Below are 6,000 nucleotides of genomic sequence, written 5' to 3'. Positions count from 1 at the left end.
ACATCTGGGGTGTGGCAGTCCGTGGGGTCGCAAAGAGTTGGACATGACTTAACGACTGAACAACAACATATCAAATCATCACATTATACACTTACAATATATTACAATTTTATTTTTCAATTACACATCATAAAAGCTGGAAATAAAGAATGAGGGAGAGAAAGAAAGAGGCAGGAAGAAAGTGCTGGGAAAAATTCTGAATAGACAGGTCATAATTGATATAGGTGATGTCATTAAAGGAATTTGAGCAGAGAAAAATCGTATGATCAACTTTGCAAATTTCAAAGTTCTCTGTGATTAAATATAGAGACAGGGAACTCTACAGGAAGATCATTATAAAAATCTAAGCAAGAGGTGAGGAGAGTCTGACTAAGGTTGTGGTGGTAGGAAATGAATAAAAGGTGAACTAGAGATTTTTCAGCCTGTATCAAGCTAGCTTGGGTTCAAGACCCAGTGTTGCTCCTTATTAACTTCATATCACCAGGCAAGTTGCTTCATCTCTTGGTATTTCAGCTTCCACATCTATGAAATGGAGAGGAAAATATTACTTGCTTCACAGTGTTCTTGGGATGAAAAATGAATCAACAAAAGTAAAATGCTTAGAAGAGCCTGCCTAGTTCACAGTAGCCCCCAACCCCCCAAATTCTGGCTGTTATTAGTATGATTAGATGCACAGGAAGAGGAGGAAGAGAAGACTTGGAGAACAACTGAGTTTGGGGAATGGACATGTCGGGGTCAGGTTTGTACTTTGTCCTTAGGGCAGAGTCCTTCCCCCTGAAAATGGTACTTTCTGTTAAGGTGTAAGCTTTCTTCGGTCTCACTCGAATACTTGTCATTCTCAGGACATTTTCTTCGTCCCGACTGGGCTCAGACCCTGTGTCTCCTAGCACTGTCAGCCTTGGGGTCCACACTCAGTCCTTCGCCCCCAAGCACAGGATTCTTTAGGCCTGGTGATGTCTCACCCTACACCCTCCAGCACTGGGTAGCCAGCGCCCACGGGGACTCCCTTTGTGTGCCTATTCTATCCCCACTCAGCAGCCCCCAGCTCTGAGCTCTGCCTCTCCCACCTATGCAAACTAGCTTTGCACTCATCCTGCCCCTCTCTGTGCCAAGGTCTGAAGGTGCCCAAGCAGAAAGGAAGGAGAGGAAAGGGGAGGGGGGAGGCATGGAGCTGACTTTGGGTGTTTCTCTTCCCTCCAGAAGGCATTGTGCTGTCTGCTGGGACACAGTTGCTTCCTTTCTCTCATCCAATTGTATTGTTGTTCATGACTAGAAGATAAGCCCATTGTCAGTCACTCTGTTGTGGCTAAATACAGAATTTCTAGCCTTAATGCCTCAATGAGGAGGTGTGGATAATGCAAGGAAAGGACTAAAGAAGATCATTTATATATATCAGGACATGATGTGGCATTTGTCAAAAGGAGATGCACCATAAATGTAATACTTTATTCTTTAACCCCATTTTAATTAATTATGATAAAACAAACCAAACTCCTCACACACACTTAAAGCACATCTTAATAAAATTAATGAAACCAAAGATAAAGAGAAAATACTAAAGGCAGCCAGAAATAAAAGATGTATTATATAGAGAGGAATAATAAGACTATTAATTGACTTCTCATCAGAAACAATGAAGTCCAGAAAGACAATGGAAAGAAAGGCTCAGAAAGTTCAGAAAAACATTCTTAGAGAATTAAGTGCCAGCAGAACTGTGCTATAAGAAATACTGAAGGTGAACCTATATGGAGTAAAGTAAGTCAAAAAGAGAGGAACAAATATCATATGTTAACACATATATGTCACCCTGCTTATTTAACTTATATGCAGAGTACATCACGAGAAATGCTGGGCTGGAAGAAGTACAAGCTGGAATCAAGATTGCTGGGAGAAATATCAACAACCTCAGATATACAGATGACACCACCCTTATGGCAAAGTGAAGAGGAACTAAAAAGCCTCTTGGTGAAAGTGAAAGAGGAGAGTGAAAAAGTTGGCTTAAAGCTCAACATTCAGAAAACGAAGATCATGGCATCTGGTCCCATCACTTCATGGGAAATAGATGGGGAAACAGTGGAAACAGTGTCAGACTTTACTTTTTGGGGCTCCAAAATCACTGCAGATGGTGACTGCAGCCATGAAATTAAAAGACGCTTACTCCTTGGAAGAAAAGTTATGACCAACCTAGATAGCATATTCAAAAGCAGAGACATTACTTTGCCGATTAAGGTCCGTCTAGTCAAGGCTATGGTTTTTCCATCATGTATGGATGTGAGAGTTGGACTGTGAAGAAGGCTGAGCGCTGAAGAATTGATGCTTTTGAACTGTGGTGTTGGAGAAGACTCTTGAAAGTCCCTTGGACTGCAAGGAGATCCAATCAGTCCATTCTGAAGGAGATCAGCCCTGGGATTTCTTTGGAATGAATGATGCTAAAGCTGAAGCTCCAGTACTTTGGCCACCTCATGCGAACAGTTGACTCACTGGAAAAGACTCTGATGCTGGGAGGGATTGGGGGCAGGAGGAGAAGGGGACGACCAAGGATGAGATGGCTGGATGGCATCATGGACTCGATGGAAGTGAGTCTGAGTGAACTCTGGGAGATGGTGATGGACAGGGAGGCTGAGGTCGCAGAGTCGGACACGACTGAGCGACTGAACTGAACACACATATGTGAAATTTAGGAAAACGCTACTAATGGTTCACATTTATTTTCAGGGCAGGAATAGAGGCACAGACATAGAGAACAGACTTAGGCCACGGGGATAAGGAGACGGCGGAATCCATTGAGAGACCGGCACTGACATATATATGCCACGAGACAGACAGCGAGCAGGAAGCTGCGGTACAGCAGGGGGAGCTCAGCTCAGTGCTCCGTGATGACTGGAGGGGTGGGGCAGGGGATGGAAGGGAGGCTCAGGAGGGAGGGAGTACATGCATACATACAGCTGATTCCCTTCAAGAGTCAGGCTGAAGAAGAGTGACTTTCACTTTTCACTATAGCTGACTCATCTTGCTGTACAGCAGAAATGAACAGAACATTGTAAAGCCATTATAGTCCAATTAAAACTACATTAAAAAAAAGAAATACTGAAGGAAGTTCTTCCGACTTAAAGAAAATGATATCAGATAAAAATTCAGATCTATAAAGAGTTACTAGAAAGCCAAATATGTGGACAAATGTAAAAGACCACCCTTTTTATTTTCCCAACTTCTTTAGAAGACAAATGACAATGTTTTGTACAGTTCAAAATATAAGTAAAGTATAACAATAACATAAAGGACAGAAGTCGGAATAAATCAAATATCCTGTTGTAAAATTTTACATTATAAGTGAAATAAAATGATATTCTAAGTAGTCTGTGATAAGTTATGGATGCATATTTAAAACTGCCAAGCAACTATTAAGAAAACAAGACTGTACCCCAATAGGAGAAATAAAATAGAACAGTAAAAATATCCAATTAACCCAAAAGAAGGCAGAAAAGGACAAAGGCACAAACACCAAATGGGACAAATGGAAAACAAATACCAAGAAGACTGACTCAGACACAATCATACCAACAGATACATGAAATGTTAAAAAACAAGATATTCCAGTTATGTCAAAGCTTGTCAGAAATGGATAAAAGACTAAGATACAGTATATACTATCCACAAGAGATACATTTGAATTCAAAGACTCAGGTTGAAAGTAAAAGGATGGAAAAAGGTATACCATGCAAACAGTTAAACATGAAAAAGGTGGTGTGGCTATAACATCAGACAAAGTGGATGTTATGGGCTGAATTGTGTCACCTCCCTTCCCCCCAAAAAACTCTTCTTAAACTGAAGTCCTAGTCCCCAGAACCTCAGAATATGCATTTGGAAAGTTTTTAAACAGGTAATTAAGTTAAATGAAGTCGACAAGGTGGGTCTAATCCAATCTGACTGATGTCATAAAAAGAGATTAGGACACAGACGGAAGGCCATGTGAAGACACAGGTAGAAAATAGCCATTTGCAAGCCAAGAAGAGAGACCTCAGAAGGAACCAACTCTGCTGACACCTTGACTTGGACTTAAACCTCCAGAACTTTGAGGAAATATATTTTTGTTGTTTAAACCACCCCGTCTGTAGGACCCTGTTATGACAGCCCTAGTAAAATAATGCAATAGATTTCATGGTAAGTGTGCAGAAAGAGGTAAAGAGAAATATTTCACATGAACAAAGGGACAATTCATCAGGAAAATGTAACAACCCTAAATGGAGGTGTACCTAATAACAGAGTTTAGAAATACATGAAGCAAATGACAAAACTGAAGAGAGAAACAGACAAATTCACAATTACAGTTAGAGATTTTAACACTCCTCTCTCACTAACTGGTAGAACAACTATACTAAAAAAAAAGAGAAAAGTATAAATATAAAATATTTAAATAATACTAGCAACCAGCTTGACAAAATTAACATTTATAAACATTACAATCAACCACTTCAGAATACTCATTCTGTGAAGTGTACATGGAATCTTCAACAGAATAAATCAATTGCTGGATTATGAAATAAATCTCAGTAAATTTCAAGGGAATTAAACAGTAATAGACTGTTTTCTTTAACCACAGCAAAATTAAATTAGAAATTAATAAGAATAAGTTATCTAGAAAATCTCCCTAAATATTTGAAAATTAAGCTACATACTTCTAAATAATTTACCTTTTCCCTCTAGGCTAAAGAAGAAATCACAAGATAAATTAGAAAATATTTCAAACTTAATGAAAATACAACATACCAAAATTTGTGGTATACAATTAAAACAGAACTTAGAAAGAAATCTATGGCTTTAAATACTTGCAGTAGAAAAGAAGAAAGCTTTAAAGTAAGTAATCTAAAAATAACCTATGCTTCGACTTGAACTCAGGAAAAGCAAATTAAACCAGAAACAAGAGAAGGTGGGAATAACAATAGTAAGAGCAAAAACGAACTGGAAAACTGACCAAAAAAATAGTCAAAAGCCATCAAAGCCAAAAGATCATTCTTTGACAAGTTCAGTAAAGTTAGTAAACCTCCAGAAGACCGATGAGGAGGACTTCCTTAGTGGTCCAGTGGTTAAGAATCCACCTTTCCACGTAGGGGACACAGGTTCGATCCCTGGCCTGGGAAGATCCCACATGCCACGGGGCAACTAAGCCCAAGCACCACGGCTATTGAAGCTGGCATGCCTAGAGCCTGTGCTCCACAACAAGAGAAGTCGCTGCAATGAGAAGTCTGCATAGTACAACTAGAGAGTAGTCCCAGCTCACCCATCACAGCTAGAGAAAGCCTGTGTGCAGCAACAAAGACCCAGCACAGCCAAAAACAAATAAAATTTAAAAAATAAAAGACTGATGAGGAAGAGATAAAGATAATGAGCAAGGGGTAGAACACGAATTACTAGTATCAGAAATAAAAGAGGGACAACACTACAGATGGTAAAAGAATAACAGGGGAATTCCCTGTAAACTGGTAAAGCCTGCAATGCAGGAGACCTGGGTTCAGTCCCTGGGTTGGGAAGATCCCCTGGAGAAGGGATAGCCTACCCACTCCAGTATTCTTGCCTGGAGAATCCCCATGGAAGAGGAGCCTGGTAGGCTAGTCCATAGGGTCACAAAGAGTCAGACACGACTGAGCAATTAAGCACACACATGAACAATTTTGTATCACTATATAAATTTGACAGTTTAGATTAAATGGATAAATTCCTTGTGTAATATCTTCTAAAACTGACACAGGAAAAAATAATTTTTTAATGGAATATCTCCTATATTAAGGAAACTGAATTTACAATTACAAACATTTAAGAAAATTCCACACCCAGATGGTTTAACTGGTAAATTCTATGCATATTACTAGCATCAAACAAAATTCCGCACCCAGATGGTTTAACTGGTAAATTCTATGTATATCACTAGCATCAAACAAAATCCATCAAAAAATAATGAGAAAACACTTCCCAATTCATTTTATGAGACCTCCATGATCCTGA

This window comes from Budorcas taxicolor, chromosome 9 (genome assembly GCF_023091745.1).
Source record: "Budorcas taxicolor isolate Tak-1 chromosome 9, Takin1.1, whole genome shotgun sequence".
In the NCBI taxonomy this organism is placed as follows: domain Eukaryota; kingdom Metazoa; phylum Chordata; class Mammalia; order Artiodactyla; family Bovidae; genus Budorcas; species Budorcas taxicolor.
The sequence above is the reverse complement of the archived record's forward strand: the minus strand, read 5'-3'. Positions refer to the sequence as shown.